Genomic DNA, 19,505 nt, shown 5'->3' with positions numbered 1-19,505 from the left:
AAAGTGCTGCTTAAAACAAAAATCAAGTGATTTTCAAAATATGTATTCCTGGCAGATAAGTTGCAATTTATTGCCTTATTGCAGAGAAAGGTACTCTCGGTAATTTTAAGGCACTGTTATCTAAGCACTGGTACTGCCACTGCATTGCTTTATGACAGCAGGAGCAAACCACTGAATGATACATATTTAATGAAAAGGTTGATGTATATCTACAGTGAATCATTTGCTACAGAACTGTAAATAAAACAGTATTTTTAATTCACAGCCTAAGGCTATTTAAGTATACGATGTATGAGTTATGTGCACAGGGGAGAGACGCTAAGGTTAGAGTAACCTGGGCTGCAAAGTTGGTAGCATATATATGTTTATCTGTGGCAGTAGGAGGTGTCTGGATCAATTTTCAGCATAGGTATGTGTGTGTTTGTATGTTTGTGCACTGAAAGCTAAATGTTCAGATGTGCCTGATTTAAATTCAGCTGTCCAAACCCCCGATTTGTCCCCCATCTTTTTCCTCTGCTGTGTGTGTGTTTGCATTAAGACACTCTTCAAGTAAGGTGGTCACACTGTATTTTCTCACTTTGGACTTCTCACCTCAGTCAAGATGAATGGCGCTTTTTCATTTCCTTTTATTCTCCTTTGCATTACTTCATACACATCCTCTGAACCCCGCACTGAATACAGACTTTCCTCAGGGACTGCAAATACTCTGATCATAGTTTTTAAGCTGAACACGGTGGGATTTCTGCCTGCAGCTAGCGCTCCATGAGGTGAAGTGGTGTTAGCCCCATCTTGTATGTGAGCCTCTGAGATGCAGATGCTAAAGCTGTTGCTGCCTCATGTGCTCACTCATTTTGGATTCTGTATCTGGGATATGGGGTACCAGACTACATAGCATTTTGTTCCCTTCTGGTATTTGCATTTAAAGCACAGCTCCTGTTGACCTTCAGTGGGAGGTGGGAATTCTTATGAGTTATGCATGTGCCAAATGTCCCAAACTGGACACCTGGAAAATGAGACATGGGTACATTTAGGATTCTGGGTTAGGAAGGGTCTGGGGGAACTCCGTGATGTAGGAAGACTGTGCCCAGAGAAGGGTGAAAATCTTGTTTTCCAGGGTGGCACAGAATTGCCAGTACAACAAACCCACCCTTTCAAGGCAATCTGGGAGACAGCTCAATCTCTCTGTAAAACCTGCTGTTGGAATTACAGCTCATCCCCGCATTAGGTGTTTTGGCTGTGCCCCTTTCTCCGATGTTGACCGTGTGGGCCCTTTTTACTGCCAGCCCCTCTCTCCACTGCTCAGTTTGAGGGTGAGGACCTCTGGGCCTGAGCAAGAGAAGTTCCTCTGCAAAATGTAAAGCATTTCCATACCTTCCCTGTGGACTCCTTTCACCCTTTTACAGTCAGCCCCAGAGGTTCCCATCTACAGGACTTGGCATACAGGCAGTTTTTCCCTCCTTCCCTGCCACACTCTCCTAACGACCTTGCAGAGGGGATTTAGGGCAAGAAGAGGGGCTCCTGCTCTACACTATGAAGCCTCCAGCTCCTGTGTGGTATGCAGGAAGGCAATCCCTGATACCTTTGATTTGTAAAGCCACCTTATCTCCAGGTTTATCATCAAAGGGAAGCACCACACACCTCCCAACTTCTGTGATTGAGAGTCCTATAAGACCAGAGTCCGCTTTAATATGCCCCCTTAGGGTCCAAAGCAGAATTCATCGTATACACTGAATGAGGCTGGAAACTGTGGGAAAATACTATATATCCAAACATTGGGTCCTGGAGTATACAATCCATGGGAATGAATTGGGGTTTGCACAGGCATCTGCTGACTTTTGGGGGCTAGAATTTGCAACACTTTATTTATTCGAACTGAGGAGTGTGGACTATGTGCCCGGTCTTTCTGAAAGGGAGGGAACTAGCCGCTGCAGTCTGCCTGAAAATGGGTCTTTGGTTCAGTTTGTTGCTCTCTGCAATTGTGTGATTCCTTAAGACTGACTTTATTCCTGAACTTGAGCACATTCCTTGACAAGTAGCCTCACAAGTTCAAAGCAATGTGCTACAAAACAGCACTAGTATGGAGATCAGTATCTGGCAAGACTGGCTGTTTTAAGTGCTGTAGAAAAATAGCAAGAAAATAAGCATATGTGAGACCAGAAGGCCATTTATCCTACTAGCAATTCTCATATGTGCTCACTCAAGCTTACTGTGACATACCCTGGAGACTCAGCCTAATGGCAGGAACATTAAACTTTGGCATTAAGGGAATGGACTGTGTAAGTTGGTTGGAAGGGTACCCAAGAGGTTTTATTACTTTTGCCTATGATATTTATGGTGAAGCAGCTTCAGTTTTCTAGGAATACGTCTTATTTCATTTCCTTCTGAGACTTCTCTGTTATATGAAGTGTTGATTTAAAGAAACTATGCAGAAATAAGCAAACAGTACATTTTTCAGAAATGTTTCCATTCTGTTTTTCCAAATGTTGTAGGTATCGCGTTGTTCTGAGAGATGGGATGAAAACAGACCTGAAGATCAGTTTGGGGTTTTGGCAAACAATACATATTCATAGGGCCAAAGAGAGTGAGAATAACTTTATATCGTACCATCCAGGGCTCTTAGTGGGGAACAGAGACACCCGGTTTAAGTATGTTAGGTGAAGAGGAACCAGGTGAGATTCAAAAGCCAGAACTTCAGAGTAGCCTAGCAGGTGATAAATTCTCATAAGAAGATGAAATCCTGCTCCTATGTCATTAGAAAGGAGAACCCTGGTCTTCAGTGTCCCAGATGAATACCTTCACCATTGGAACTAGTGGAAAAAAGTCAGAGACTTCCCCCCCCACCCTCGCTGACTTGGTGTGAAGCACATGTGTGAAAAGTTCCCCTTCGTCATTTTCAGATTCCTCCTGCTTGGATTCAAACCTTAAGTCGGATCCCAGATTGATTCCATTTTCATTTCTCCTGAATTTCAAAGTCTTTTCGGGGGGATCCATCCCAATGTAATTGACTATCACTTCCTCAAGCCGCTGACGCGAGCCATTGCAGCGCGGTTCCTTGCAGGGCTTGCTGAGCCCTGAGGGGGTGGCAGTGAGGGAGTCAGCCAGAGCTGCCTTGGACAACGCCGCTTCTGAGCTGTTACTGCTTCAGCTCTCAGCCTGACAGAAGAACAAAATGGAAATTAATCAGGAGCATGAACCAAAATGGTACTGGTGGAAGAGGCAACCCAGAGGCCTTTGGCAGAGGATTATAGATGTCAGGTTTTGAGTTTCCTTGGTGAATGAGTCACTGTGGCTGTGCATCTTCCCTTTTTAAGCATTCACAACAACATTTTTCCCCTGTTCTTATGACTACTTCCAAATACTAACTTCAGATACATCCATGTGGGCTTTTGCAAATCTATATGAACTCTCTCTGCTTTGCTGGATGGAAGCCAACTTTGACCCAGCAGCCATTTAGCCATGTTAGCATGATCCAAAACCTGGCCTGATCTCTTTGGCAGGGTTTAAAAGCTCAAGCTCAGATTTTGCTATCTGGCTTTCCGTTATAAGAGTGGGTTCTTGTACAGATGGATCAAAATAGAGGCAGACTGAGCTTGCAATTACTTACAAAGTAAGGCTGACTTTATCCTATGAATTTGCAGTATAAGAAACAACAAACCTAAATAGCATGTTGGTTCCTGGCTCCATTTTTCATTGCCTCTCCTGTTCTGGAAGAGCTGCTACCTTGTCAAAATACGGTATGTACGGGAGAAAATACCAAACAGAAAATCAAGCAACATGCAGGACGTTCTCATCATGTTGAATTTTGTGGTGGAAGACGGGACTGTTCCCTGCGACGCCACGATTTAGAGATCAAGCTATGGTATATAACTTTAATTTGAACTTTCTCACTGCCAGTTTTGTTGTGTCAATGTTTGAGTTCTCTGCTGAGTCGGCACAGCCGGATGCAGGTTGTTCCTTATCGAGTGCTGGCAGGAAACGTTGCACCAGAAGGGTGGACACAGAGCAGGGTGGCTGCTGGGTGCTTGCAACGGGAGATAATTTCCCAAGTGGCATGAGACAGCATGGTTTGTTCATCATGTAAAAAGCCCAGCTCTCATGGCATTTTCCTCTGATTGCTAAGTCCACTGCGGAAGAGTAAAAACATATGACACTTAAAAATAGGATATATCCTGAACCATTGCAAATGCCATCTGTTCTCAAAGAAACAACTGGTAGAAAAAAATAACCTTGGGTTGAAACCTTGCATGAAGTTGCCATTTAAAATAAGCGGAGTTGGCTTTGTTATTTTTATTTTTTGGAGGTGTGGAGAAAGGGCTGTTTGATGGCAACTGAAAGAAAACAGAAATGTGGAACTAGAGTGTACTTGTTACAGACGTGTAGAGAAGTCGTGTCGTGAAGACCTGTCAAATAGCAAACTCTGGGATCTAAAATCATAGTGACGCTGGAAGGGACCCATGTACTCTTTTAAATCAGCTCATGCAGATGACTGCAGTAAGGTGTCTGCCTACCGCCAGAAGGTGGTTTCTAGCGAAAATGTCTGCCTTACAGTTATAAACAGATAAGACCTCATTTTCCAGTTGGGCCCAGTTCTCTGGTGGATGGTATGGCTTCCTCACCCATTCAAACCCATCCAGTCTGGCAGTGAGGGGTGGATCAGTAGCTTAGGGAATACCGACTCCATCCCCGAATGCTGCTCCCAAATCACACCCAGAGCCATCGCCTGTGGGCAAAGTCTCTTTAGGCTTTGGCGGCTCCCAGCAGTCAGCACTCCTTCTTCTGGCCCCATTAGGGTGTGATGACATGATTGAAGAATTGAATTTTCACAGATGGGCAAGTTGCTGTCCCCCATGGAGCTGCAGTAACCAGCCATGCCACCTGCCCCAAGTCTGATGCAAAATCCTGAAACCCCATTAGCAGTCTTGGTCACTTGTGCTGTTTGGGATACCCTGCTGAGGAGTAAAGCAGGGTACCTTTAGTGTAATCCCGTGATTTGCTTTGGTACTGGAACAGTCTGAAGGTGAACAGCCGGTTACCAAGCTGAGGAGCGACTCACTTGCCTCCTTTTATGTGAGCTCATGGCTTCAGAGCATCTGTGGGCTACTTACAGGTGTGGTAGCATATCAAATCGGCAGGCCACGGTCGTGATATAAAGCAGCCTGCGTCTTGGGAGTCTCACACTGGTTAGAGATCTAAAAATGGGATGCCTGCATTTCAATGAGTTTACTCGTGTTCTACACTGATGTGAGGAGCAGCAGACTTGTACCGAAAACATGTGCTAAGAAACTGTGCATGAAGTAAAGGGAATGAACCCCGCGTGGTGTTGGCTCTAACAGGATGGTCGTGTTCCAAGGGAGTGTCCTAATCCTGTCAACCTCACTGTTTTTGCTAGTCCCGAGTGGGACAGTGTGGTGCAGCAAGAAAAGGGTGTTTTAATGAATAGGTTTGATAGCGATATTTCTGACTCTCTTCTTTTTTTACATCTTGCAGCCCAGGAATAGCTGCAATGATGTAATGTTGCTATTTAGAATTTTTTCAAAGCATGTTTTGAGTTTGGTGTCTGTGGGATTGATAATTTTGCTTTGGAAATGAGTGCACCTAAGGTAAAAGGCTGTGTGCGTGCATTTTCAGGCTCTGTCAGTCTATCTGAATTTGGCCTGCCGTACTTCCGATCCTCTTATCTCCAGTCTGAACATCGAAAGCTTTGAACAGTACTAGCTTGTGCTCAGCCTTTGAGAAGCAGCTGAGGGATGGGACAAATCTACTAATCACATTCTTTGCTGTGTGGGGGAATAAAGCAATAACCTGCTTGCCAGTGTTTGGTCCTAGTAGACCTAGCTCCTGAGGTTAAGACCTTTTGGTACTTGCCCCAGGGAAGTAATTCTTTTGTGATGTGCTGCTACAGCACATTTCTGCATTCTGGGGACGTGCTTTCACTGTGCTGCAGCAAAACCTCGCCACATTGCCCCACAGTAGAGTGACAAAACACTGTGACCTTGAGGGTAAAACTCCCTGGAAGCACGAGGAGTGATGTGGCTGGCATAGTTCACACTGGGTGGGAGAGCAAGTTTCTGATTTCATAAGTGACAAGACAAAAACCTCAGTTTTCCAGGAACTCTATGTTTTTTTGTGGAAAATGGTTTCATACTGGAACAGTGCAGCTGACTTACCCGCCCACAGAGAGAGGTAATGCAGAGCCTGGTTTAAACAAAATACACCGTTCTTGCAACATAGCCCGTATTTCTAGTTTCAAACCTTGCATGTGGATCAACTATAGTTAATGTTTTAATAATCTAGCAATATTTAAAAAACACTCTGCTTTTGTCTACCAGCTTTTTCCATCTCTTGGCAATGACGGTCTTGATCTCCCCTGGCGGAAGTTTGATATCTCTCTGAAGTTGAGGTAAAATCTTTTGTACTCTGAAATGTTAGATCAGCCTCATATTTTTTTTCCCAGCTGTCAAGCTTAATGCATTTCTAAAGCATCCTTCGACTTTAAGGTACAGCTAAAGTTGTGAAAAGTGAATATGTAACAGTACATATATATTTACTGTACGTGTATCTGTTCGTGAGAGACCTGGACTGAAAACTAAATTCTGCCACCCCTAAATTTGGTGGAAGTTCAGCTCTGCTCACAGGTTTAGATCTAGCTGTGAAGTTTGTAGCTTTGTGGATCTTTATAATGGGTTAAATGAAAACTCTGTTTTTAGGCAATACTAAATTTTGGCCTAAAACATACGAGTTGGCTCACAGTACATTCCCACTGTGGGCTTCTATGTGTGTATCCTATCACGTTCTCTTCTGTAACTTCCACCTCATATTTGCTGTGATGCCTAATATTTAAACAAGTTCATTAGATACGTCCATGTTTTAAAAATATAAGCTGCATTTTTCAGGCTATGGACCAACATGTTAAAAACCATCTGTGATATCAATTGCTCAACTTATGCTCTCAGAAGAACCTGCTTTACTTAAGGCGAGTGCTCTGCACTTACAGAAAATTAAGATGGTCATTAAGTACCTCAATTCACTTTCGAATATTTCAGCTGAGACTCTACCATTACAGCTTTTATTGTACCTAACCCTGTGGGCTCCTTTGAAAACATGGCAGGGTTAAGTGCTTCTGTCATTCATCCCAGTTATTTGTGAGCCCAAATATGGAGTTTGGTAACTGATTTCAAACACATAACCTTGAAAACAGGTGATGAACGTGGTGAGTAAAAACTAAATGAAATTCCACACCCTGAGGCTTAGGCAAAATGTCCCTTTGGCTGTTCAGATTAATGTGATTACCAGGGCAGGCTGCTTTTTCCTGAAGCATTTATTCCAGATATGTTTCTTTAGCCCTCTGCTCTGCTTGGATGACTGTTTGTGGCTCATCCTTACTCTTCTGTACATAAATAAGTTGAATTGTTAGATATCGAATTAGGAATTATCTTCTCCTATCAAAATGGTCTGTAAAGAAGAGGGTAAGAATACTTCTGAGAAGAAAGAAATATATTTTTCTAGGTTGGATTTTGTAAGCCATGCTGGTATGACCATGCTGGGGGTTACCTAAAATGGTAGCCCTGTAAAATGCAACAAAGCTGACATAAAAGTGCAGGGGGAAATGCATGTGGCACAAGAATTTTGTGTTTACAGAGTGATTGTCTGCACTGTAGGGATACTTTAAAGAGGAACATTAAGGGTGATAAACCTTAGTTGTAGACATCTTCTGAATTTTAGTCCTTTTAAACATATTTGGTGATGAGTGCCTTATGCCACGTGGGAACAACAAAGGACTCCTCAAAACAGCAACACCAGATACTGCCAACTTGAGGTAAAAAAATCTCTAACACTTTCTCATTTCTTGCTCAGTATGTGCTGCTTCTGTCCTAGGCCACTACAAGTGGTGGGCATCTTGATTTAACCATTCAAGTAGACGGGCTTTCTGCAGGTCTCTGGGGGTTTCTACTCTGTCATTTAGTTCAGAGAGAAAAAAATAAAAACCTCCCAGCCCCCACCTCCCCAGCCTGGGCTGTGAGCATTTTAGACTAATGCTTGGATGTACCCCTTAGCTAATGTAACCCTACTTTCAGGTTCTTTAGTTGTCTTTTTTTCTGCCCAGAATTTGAGGACTTCAGACTTTTTCAAGGATTCTAAGCGGTTTTGTGACCGTGTTGGAACAAAAGCGATTGTAGCAGCGAAAAGAGCTATAGTAGTTCCAACAAGACTGTGGACCATATGGAAACCGGTGTGTGTCCCCTGTGGATGTGCAGACCCATTATATAGCACCAGTGCTGTTGCTCACAGTTCTGCCTGGGTGCATCTCTGTGCATCCTAGAGGTGTTGGACTCACAATGCCCCATGTTATATACATACATATACTTCTGCCTGGGGAAGTATATTATTGCCTGCCCAGGCTTCTGAGTACTATGAATAGCCACAATCACCTATTATAAATTTGTTTTCTCATATCACAGCTGCTACAGTAAAAATGAACCAAGACCGACCGTAAAGACCTGTAGACTTAGTTCTTATTTGCACACAGACCCTTTTCTATCCACTTGATGGGTCATCTTCAACAGATAAGGCCCTTCGCCCTTGCAAGAACGCTACAATGGGTTTTGACATAGATAAGAATCAGGAGCCAGCTATCTCAGAGTGCTGAATAATTTATGAACATATATTTAGCTAAAGGAGAGATGACCACAGCATTCACTGTTTCTCTAATGCATATTTTTTTGCATTCAGAGAGTAAAATGTGGAATGAAGCACGGTGTCTGAGGGCACATCTACATAAATTAGGGCTGACAGCCTCACCTTCTCTGCCCATGCTGAGAGCTATGTAAATTCCACACTGCTCCATGACCAGCCAACATGCAGCATGGGCAGTGAAAAGTTTGAGTCTGCAACAGCCTGTGTACGTGTGCCCTTCTACATTTCCCGGTTCACATTGTGGCCTGGGTTGCTCTCTTGCAAAGCTGCTGTCAGCGACTTGAAGTGGCCCCGTTCTTCCAGTAAAGATTTTTAGATGCCCAGAATATATGTCTTTTGTTGCTTCTTGCAATTCTGAAAAATTCCAGTATCTTCATGCAAGACTGTATTGACCATTAAGGTTTGCGTAAGATGTTGAATCATACCGTACAAACTGTCTTTGGTCATGTAAGCTGTTGGCTGTTCACTGAACTTTGCTCAGACATCTACTTCCCCCAGTTTCTTTCTCAGAACTCCTCTTCAGGTTATTGCTTTGGTCAAGCAAGACTCCAGTCTTGCTTCTGTTCTTCTAGCTCTTTCTAAAAATGCCCATTTTTATGTTTGATTAGTCCGTGATCAGTGTTGTCTGATTCATTGTTAGTATCTTGTCATGTGAGAGACCAGCATTTTTTTGTCTCTGTTTGGTCCATTGCTGATAGAATACAAAAATTAACACACTAATGTGAAACAGTTCTGTGCCGGGACTGGGATGGTCCCCACACTTCAAGTTAGTATGGTTGATTTGTATTTTTGTAGAAATATCAGTTGAAAAATTTCACAAGCCTTACTTGTTTTAGTTCTTACTCGCTACATTTATTTCTAATGTTTTCGTTCGGATCACCTCAAAAATTCCCTTTTCCTACTGGGTTCCCAGCTTACCCGTATTATCAGTGTGTGAGTATATCAGCATCCATAATAAGATACAAAGATGTCATTTACACACTTTTTTTTATAGAATAGTTGGGATTGTCAAATTCTGATGGTATAGTTGGCGGCTGAATTACCAAGATAGCAAAGTTTCTCCAGAGCAGAGGTCTGCTGCTGTGCTTGGCTGATTAGCTCTCCCATTTTATGACTGCATGGTCATAGCCGAAATTAAAAAGTTAAAGGAAAAATTTCCTCCTTTGCTTAGCGAGAGCTTGTGGCAGAGTTAATCAGCTGCATGGAGTTGCTGCATGGCACGCAGAAGGCACATCTGCTCGCTGTCACCTTTCAGGCCAGTGACTCTGTAGAGACACAGAACATGATTGCCGATAACGTTCCCACATTTGTTGCCATTATCACACTAGCTAATCAGGCAAAGATGGTCTGAATTGTGTAGGTAATATCCTGCATACTGAGAGAAATGTCAAACTGAACAGAAACACAAAACCCCTTCTATTAGCTGATGAAGTTGCCCAAGGTTCCCAGGAGTAAATGGGGATCTGAAAGTGTTACCTCACTAAGGAGAAGAAAAACCATAGGACTCAACTCATGTTCAGCTATGCTTTACCTAAGCAGCTATTTCTGTTTCTACTTTAGTCTGTGCTAGAAAAGCAGATTCTGGATAAAGATCTTAATTTTCCAAAGAAAAATTTTTCCAGTAAAAATCTGTATCCTTTAAAATTCAGATTTTTTGATACAAATAAATTTTCCAAAAACATATACAAAATACTTTTTCTTAAATCAGCTTTGTTCCTTTCCAAATATGAATAAGGGAAATCACGTGTTTTTGATGGAGATGTGAATAGGGCACTTGGCTGGGGTTGAATATGGTGTGGAAGTCCAATTCAGTAAAAGAGTAAGAAAAAGTGTATTATGCACAGCTCCTAGCCAGGAAAGAATGTATTTGCAGAGAATCCCCTCTCTTTTCAGCCTCTAGTCTACAGTTTCAGATGGTAATAATGACTCTTTAATATTTCTGGCTGGGGAGTGGAGACATTAATATTCTCCCAGAGAACTCGCAGCAGTGACTGTAAATTACATGGTACTCTGGAAACACAGCAGGAGGTGTTTCCTTCCTTGGACAGTTTAATACAGGAGTTTCATCCCGTAGTGTATTACCCATATTTAACTTGCATTTTGGGTAATATCACTGTGTCAAACAACAGTGTTGTGGAAGCTGTAGCACATCTCCTCCTGGATAGGGGGCTGGTAGGAGCTCCTGGCCGTGCAGGTGAGCTGTCCCTCATGGTTTGTGGCTTATCCTGTGTGAGAGAAACGAGATGTAAGGTCTGGGCTGTAATTTTCAAAGTCTTCCTAGAGATTTACCTACTGTTTTTAACAAGATTTATGAGGATTAACCCCTTGTCAGCCTTGAAAGGATCTACTCTGTTGCCTTTACTCACAGCGATGTCAAAGGTTTTGAGAAGTTTCTTTTGCTTTATCTGGGACCATTGTTTTGGGTGTGAGATGTTACCATTGGGAGTATAGAATTTTTTCTAAATAATCATAGTATCAGATTAAACACTTTGTGGACATTAAAGAAGGACCTTGTCTGAACATCCTGGGTTCAATTTAAGGGGAGAATGATATGTTCAGTTGGGATGTCTGTTTTACTGGGGACCCTTCTAGAAGGTTGTTTCACCTAACAGTGGTGAATAATGATGACTGTTACTTAATCAGGACAAATTAAGACACATTTGCTTAATGAGGATATTCAGCTGGAGCCAAGTCATTAAGTGGTGCTTAAATTCATATTACAGTCTAAACTTTTGGAAGTTTCCAAATAAGCGTTAAATGAAGATGCAAGGTAACAAATGTAATTTTTAATTGTTGATTTTTTTTTTTTAATTTTTTGCCATATTTTACATCACTTAACAACTATTTAGACCAAGGTTTTTAATAGCTTTTCTTTTTTACAGCTGTTAAAATAGAACAATTTAGTGTTCATCAAAGTGCCTCAATTCAGAGGATTTTAGTGTATTTTTATTGGCAGGTAAAACTAAAATTTTTTCATGTGCTTTTTTAAGTTGAGGGTTTTCCTCTGTGGGCGGTTTTGCTGCACATTCTTGCAAAAGCTGCCACACAGTAGTGTTGCCTGATGTCAATCACCTGGTTACCACAGGACAGGCTAGAGAAGCAGGTGGAGGAGGTGATGTTCTCAGGTGCTGCCCCGTGCTAGGTGTGTGATCCCAGAAAACAGTACCCAGTCTTTTGCTAGCACGGCACTCATTTCTGAGGTGGGTGGGGAGGGACCTCAACGCACACAGAAATACAGGCACCAGAGTGCTGGGTCTGGGGGAAAAAACCCTTGGAGGAATGGAGGAGTTGGTGGAGCACTCCATATTTTCTTGAGGAGCTGCTACAGGGGTGGGACCTTCACCACTGCTACTTCTGTATTTCCAAGATCTCAGCAGCATGCCATCCCCACGGGGACAGGGAGGAGGTCTGAACAATGAAGTCGCTCAGCATTGTTACTGGTTTGATTGCCACCTGAACATTGCCTGTGAAAAACTACATCTTCCTGGCAAGAAATCAGCTGCTGCCTGAAGCCTTTGACTTTGAGGTAAAGAGAAACCCAGAAGTTGTGTGTGTACTTGCACAGGTAAGAGAAGGGCTGATGGGGAATCACAGTCTGTGTGATAAAATGAGTTCAAAGAAATATTACTGCAAAACGTCTGACTTTGAACAGACCTGTGATGTCTCCCAGGGGGGATGTTGAGGTGACAGATAGTTTTGGCCATAAATATTTTCTCGCTGATATTTTGGATCAGATACATTGCTTAATCATGAATGAGAACCAGAAAACATTGTTTAGAAGATCATATGTGTACTTAGAAGAAAAGAGCCAGAGTCTCTGCCACTTTAGAACAACAGCTTTTATTTTGAAGTCACACAAGTACAGCTCTGTACCACCCTGAAACATGTCTCCTTTGGCTAATCTTACTGAATTGGATAGCCTTTATTTTGCCCTCAGAAGGTGTTTGGTTTGGTTTGGTTTTACAAAGAAAAAGTTGGTAGTTTTGATAGATGGATACACTTGTTACATCCCTACTTATATGTCAGTGAGGGCTTGAAAGCACTTACCCTTCTTATCTTTTACATGGTGCTGAGACAAGGGAAAAAAGATTTCTATCAAGCATCTTTATGGCTCTCGGATCTGAGGTCAATAGTGTTCCTATTTTTATTTACTGTGACATAATGCTATAAAGCCATCTTAGCTTTGAGTGTAAAAATGAGGAGCCTGAGACCTGTGCTTTGTCATTTGTCTCCCCAGTAGGGCAGGGCTGGGTTTCCCCATGGTCTGAGAGGATGCACTCAGGGCGATTTTTCTGCAGTGTGGTGTCTCAGCTGGCAGAGCAACATGTTGCCACAGGGCAGCAAGCCAGATCTGAGGATTTCCATGTACACTTTCCTTCTCAGCCTGTGCATTCATTCATGTGTGCAGAGGAACCGCGGCTGAGTGCTGCGCAGCGGGTGGATGCGGGGGATCTCTGGGAGGCCACGGAGGAAGGCGAGCAGGAGCCCAGGCATGGCTCTGACTGTATACCAAAAAGCCAAGCTTCTCAGAGTGCCAGGGTTTAGACCTGTGACTAATAAATAAATGAGGCCAATAAATAAATGAATTCCAGCTACGCTGTGATGGGCAGTGGCTGGTTTCCTGCATTACCTTGTTTTTCCACCGTGTAGTCTCTCTGCTGTGCTGCGTGCTGCTGCAATCAAGGACCACGAGGAGAGCGGGGGTCAGTCCCTCAGCCAGTTGTGTTTTAAATGCAGCATGGAGAGAGGTTTTTATCTGTCAAAATACCTTAACTGCTTCCTGGGCAGGCTCCCTGAAATCCAGGAATTTACCTTGCTTAATGCATGTGGAATGTGGCACATAGCTTAAAATGGAGACTTCTCTTTCTCCTCAACTGGAAACCTCTTTAAAATCCCAGCACACCCACACACTGAAGGTTGGGCTCATCTGATGTGTACCCAAGATTTCCCTCGGTGGTACAACACATTGCTGCCTCTGCACAGCTTTCCTTTTAATCTACTGTGCTGGGCTTTTCAGCAGTGAGGCTATTGCAGTCTCTCGGAAGCACTTTACACTAGTTCTGTGAGAAAAAGGGTGAATTTTAAAAAAGAACGTACTGCCTGTCTTTCTAAACAAACGTGGGGTTTGGGTCTTAATGTGAATCTGTAGCCTTTGCTGAAGTGTATGTTGATATGATAGATGTATGAAGAGAAAGATTTTCCTTTTTGAAACATATACTGTCTTCTAATTCTCTCTATTATGGTAAGCCTCAAATCCTGTTCAAATTCCCATTTTGGTTATCCAGCCTACTTACCAAAAATGGCATAATGCTGAAATACAGTGGAGGTAAATTATTTTATAGCTGTTGTAACGGAGGACACTATTAGCACAGTAACAATGTGATGATTCCTAGTTAGTGGAATCAATACCTTCAGGGCTGAATTATAGCCCCTCTTGATAATACCTTCAAAAAGTGGATGGAGGACCAGGAAATGCCTTTATCTGGGGGAATTTCTTGCTAATCCTCTTTGCTGGAGGAGGATGATCTTAGCACCTGCTGTTTTGACTCAGTTTCATGGCTCGCTTCTCCATAATGCCATCTCTCTTTGGTGTCTTTTTTTTGGCACTATTAGCTGAGCAAAATACTTTACAGAAGAGAGAAAAGGAAAATGTAGCTGCTAGGGAACTTTGAAAATGCATCAAGTCTTTAAACCAAGTAAATCATGGAGAAGAAAGAGTTACAGAAGATGGAAATGAGCAGAATGGAAAAAGGTGATTGATTAAGGGGTTTTATCTTATACCCAAGGTCCACTAGAGTCTGACTGGATCAGTTTGTCTCCCTTGGTCCTTCAAGAGTCAGAATGAAGTTCAGCCAACAGCTTAAAGACTTAAAAGGAGCCTAATAAAATGAAGCCTAAATGACAAAGGTCATGAAAAGAAGGATTTCTGTCCTTCTGCGTATCCGGATCTCCTTCTTTTGTATCCAGATCTACTTCAGGTCACACCACTCAGAAACGCAGGTCTCATTCTCGAAGTGTCTAATTACTAGGAACCAGGGATGCAAATCTCCTCAGTCTGAAACTTTCTTGAAACCTGAGGCCTGTGCTAGGTGTTCCAAGGTCTTTGCTTTAACCTTTCACAAGAAACTCATTGTATTGGCAGTCTTTGAGTCATATCTGTACTTACACTGATTGAATATTTAAATATGTTATTGCTGGACAAAAAAACCTGTTTTTCATTTCAGTGCCACTTTTCAGTTCACTTGCAATGGTGATACTTTTCATGGTGGCAAAGAAGAAACCAGCATCCCTTATCCTCTTCCTCAGATAAAGAATGGCTTGTTGGACTAAAGTATTCATGAGGAGACCCATGGTAAAGTTCCTGTTCTCTCATGTCTTGGATGAGTTCTCTGAAAATCAGCAAATAACTGCTACTCTAGAAGTCAAGAAATCTCACATGAGAAACCTTGATGATGATTTTGTCAGAATTGACATTTTCCTCTGAAATAGTTTATGATGACCAATTCAGTATATTCTAATAACAAAGCCTGTTCTGGAGAACCTTTTTGTAATCTCTCATATGAATAGCTTGTGTAAAGAGTCCCGGACATAACTGGAATGCAAGTTACAGTTCCAGTGGATGGATCGCAGTGCTTTTGGAACACGTTAGAGGCAAATGCCCTGTACTAATTCCAAAGCAGACCTTTGCAAACTCAAACTCTTTTTCCACCATGACAGCATATCTCTAAGTAATGCGAACCATGGAAGGTCTGAGTGTATCTTCAAACAATATCATGCAGCATTGCCCCATGCAATAGCTGTGATTCAACGGTGGCTGGTTTCTAATTCAAGTCTCAGATCTTTTAAAGATCTTGGCATCATTGAAGATAAAGGTTATAAATCATTTTGAGAGGAGCAGATTTCAAGCAGAGAAATTTTCACTGAGGAGACAAATCTAGAAAAATAAAATTGATAAACCCCAATAAACATATCTGAAATGTCTGAGCATATCCCATTCAATTTCCTCTTCTTGTATGAAGTATAATCAAGAGCATTTCTTGTTTTTCCGGAAAGGTATAGCTAGGTTAGAAAGCACTGCTAGGTCAATTCTTAGTCTGATAATAACATAATAGCCTGAAGTCCCAATGCTGACCACTGAAGTGCTTCTTCAAACATCTCTTTTGAACAGTGCTGGCTGTAGTGACAATAGCAATCACACTTGGAGGTCCATGTGAGGAAAATATGTTTATGTAATAGGTCAAATTGGAGTTCTCTTTCTCACATCTCTTGTAAATACACATTAGAGCAATAGTCACTGGGTAAACTTCTTATTATGATCTATTAGTAAGAGCCTCCAGATTATTCATAAAAATGGTGCTTGTTAAGGCCAGCCTTGCAGGGCTAGGTCTCTGGTTGACCAAATGGCGTTGTGTTAATGGAAACCGTTGTCTTTTAAGAAATTGCATCTCTTGGCCTTTTAGTGAAGAAAATAACAGGCTTCAAAGATTAGGCAAAAAATGCAACCATCACAATGTGCGAGACTGCATTGCTTAATATTACAGTGTTCCACAGATGGAGAAAAATGACTAAGATTGTTTGTTGGGGGACAAAAAAAAAAGAGATGAACAAAAAAACCAGACCTCTACCACCTCTTCTGATCAATAGTCATTTTTATAAAATCTTAGACAGGCAGAAAAGTTGTTTGGCTCTAAAAGCTGAAAGAAAATAAGCGGGTGGTGACACAAGGTAGCTTAGGTTTTCTGGAATTCTATGGAAACAATTGTGTCTTAAACATTAATTTTTAAGCACCATTTGTCAAATCTCCTTGGGCAGCACCCCATTACTGACTCAATAAATGTATTACTGGTGCTGTTGTGCCTCTCCAGAGCAAAGGCACCTTCGCACACTTCGCACGTCTGTTCCAAGCGGTGACTGTGCGACACTATCCACAGCTGCAGCCATAACAGGCTTCCCACAACTCTTGCTGACACCATGCGGTTCAAAAGGCGTTGGTCTTCTTTCAGAAGCCACTGTACTTCCAGGAGCAGATGCAATCCTTATCTAAATGGTTAAGATCAGTCAGGTTACACGTGGGACTGTGTTGCTGATGCTAGTGTAGGCAAAAAGTCTCTGTACTTTCTCACATCCCTCCTCTTAACCTCTCACACTGGGTGCTACCTTGTTTCTGACCAGCTAGCTTTCTTGGTGACTCTATCTGTTTCCTTAACTCATGCTCTTATTTTTGGCAGATTCCAGGCCTTTTTCCTAAAATGCCTTTCTCAATGTAGCATGTCACTGCTTTCCTTCATGTCAACCCAAACTCTCAGCTCTAATGTGCCGCGTGTCTAAGCCTTCTTACTTCTCCGTGTTTGTTCCAGTTGAAGCTGAGCAGTGTGTGTGCTACAGGCTTTAATATTCTTGCTCTTACAGGGCAGAACTTTTATTTGGCATAGCTCATCTTACATTAAGGAACCATTTCCAGTGATGGCTTACATAGGGAATCTTAGGAAGAATTTCAAAAAGCTTTTGACAGGGTGAAGTGAAAACATTTCATGCTCTTTTGTGCCATATGTTGGACTATAGCCTTTTTCTTTTTTTTACAGAGAAGAGGTTATTTTAAAAAGTTTTACTTTCTATATCTTCAGATATTTGTATTGAGAATCAGTTCAAAAAATTACCTGTCTCTCTTCAAAAAAATTAATTTTGAATTTGAAAAACTTTTTAAAACCCTATTTTCCCTTGCTTTTTTCCTGCTCATTCCTCTTTATATATGTACATACATATATATAAAAATGAGAAATGGAAAAATAAGCCTGAATTTTTTTTTTTCAATTTGAAGGAATGATGGCCATTTGAAAGGATCCCTATTAAGATACTGTCCTGGTTTCGGCTGGGATAGGGTTAAATTTCTTCCTAGTGCTGTGTTTTGGATTTAGTACGAGGAGATTGTTGATAACACACTGATGTTTTCAGTTGTTGCTAAGTGCCCTGCTAGTCCAAGGACAGCTCCCGTGCCTACTGACTGAGCTAGGTACACAAGATGGGAGGGAACATAATCAGGACAGCCAGCCCAGCTGGCCAATGGGGTATTCCATACCATGTGACGTCATGCTCAGTATATGAACGGTAGGCGTGATCCAGGAAGTACCGAACTGGTAAAAATGAGTATTTCACTTTATGAATTCAAGTTCTGCTCATGAGAACATGAAAGGAAATATTTTTATAATCTAGTGATTTTTGCAAAAGCTTGTTTTTACAAATTCTGAAGAACTGGATAGCACTAATTTAGCAGTATTTCTTCAAAATTGAACAGTTGAAGGGATAAAAATGGAGTTATGTTATCTTTAGGTTTTTACTGTTACTTTGCTTAGAGATTAATATATAAAATTCAGTTACCTTCAAAAGGCCTTATAATCATTATCAATTGCTCGACTATTGTTACATTAACTATTCATTTTGGCAGATGTTAGTTGTTATCCAGTATCTTATCTAAATAGTATCTGATCTTATTAAAAAACAAAGTAAAACAGAGACCCAAGGCTTAAAACCTGGGGTTTTCAGGAACTGAAATTTCAATTCCACAGGGAATTCCATTATTTCCAATGCATTTCTTTGAACTTCAAAAGAAAAGCCAAATATTGTCTATTTCTTGGAAAAACAAAAATTGCTTGGTTTTCAAGTAAAGGCTATGAAAGTATTTAGATATGACAGTGCCAAACGGATCCATTTTTTTTCAGTGTTTTTATTTATTCTGTATGCATTTACTTTTAAATTATAGCAAGATATCAACAACATTAGATGTACGGTAATGGAATATCCTAAATCAGGCTCTTTAAAATCAAAACGGTGTACCCACTTCCCCAGTGCACTTTTTTTCAGGATGAGGGCCTATAGAAACAGCCTGGTTTGGGACTTGATCTCACAGGCATCAGGGACAGACATCTCTTCCACAGACTAATGACATCTGGGAAAAATCTGTGGCTTGTAGCAGAGTGGCGAGCAGATAGCCACAGCTCCGGAGATCAGAAAGGAATTTATGATATACACAGGGACTCAAAATACAGTATTTAAATGACATGTTCATCCTGAAGTTAGAGAGAGACATTTCGGTAGTTTGCTAAAGAAATACTCCCACTTTTCCTGCTGTAGAGTACCTGTAGATCAGCACTTTCTTATTCCTATGTGTCTTTTGAAATTTCTCTGTCCAGAACATCCTGCGGTTGGAAAATCACAAGCGTGCCTGCAACCCTCCAGAGGAGACAGAGTGATTCAAATGCCCGTCTTAGAGTGTGATGGGAAACGGAGAACCAGACTTCAGGTGTAAACTGGAGAGGACTTTGCTGCCAGCAAGACGCCCTTTGAGGTAGTTGCAGCTCAAAAGATTGTTGAAATGAGCAGAGCCAGAGTTTGACTAGAAGCCAAGAAAAAGAGTAGCTCAGGTCAGTTAATCTACCATGTTGTATGTGGAGGATCTGTGATACGGTGCTGTCTCTGCATGCTCTGAAACAGTGTAGTTGAAGGGATACAGTCTTCAAACGTATCCTTGCCTGAACAGTAGCTGTTAGGGCTTGCTAGACACCACTGATGTAGGACTCTGGAAACCCAAGGAACTGGTGAGAGAAATAGTTATCTAGCTTGTAGAGCTCACAGGAGTGGTCTTTGGGGAGGGATAGGAAAAGTACAGAGAGGGAGACCGAGCTGTTCAAAGGTATGAAACAACAAGCAGCAGCTGAATAGAATTGGACTCTTCAGCCTGTCAGTGATGGAGTGCCATGACTGAGACTGATAAAATCATGAGTCTGAGCTGCAAAAACAGCAGGTGACTTCAGATT

At 41.7% G+C, this 19,505-nt stretch overlaps 1 long non-coding RNA gene across 3 annotated transcripts in view; it reads left to right on the top strand.

Moving 5' to 3' along the window:
• LOC142079085 (uncharacterized) overlaps positions 1–19,505 on the top strand; it is a 75,394-nt gene that overhangs the window by 30,091 nt on the left and 25,798 nt on the right. For 2 of the 3 annotated variants that reach the window (XR_012672477.1, XR_012672479.1), the window contains 2 exons: positions 6,330–6,400; positions 18,882–19,036. This is a non-coding gene — a long non-coding RNA (uncharacterized LOC142079085). Of the gene's footprint in view, positions 1–6,329; positions 6,401–7,722; positions 7,817–18,881; positions 19,037–19,505 lie in introns of all 3 variants that reach the window. The other variant, XR_012672478.1, reaches the window with a different exon arrangement.

The sequence above is a fragment of the Calonectris borealis genome, chromosome 2, assembly GCF_964195595.1.
Source record: "Calonectris borealis chromosome 2, bCalBor7.hap1.2, whole genome shotgun sequence".
NCBI lineage: Eukaryota > Metazoa > Chordata > Aves > Procellariiformes > Procellariidae > Calonectris > Calonectris borealis.
Note: the sequence above shows the minus strand (reverse complement) of the source record. Positions and strands in the feature narration are given on the sequence as shown.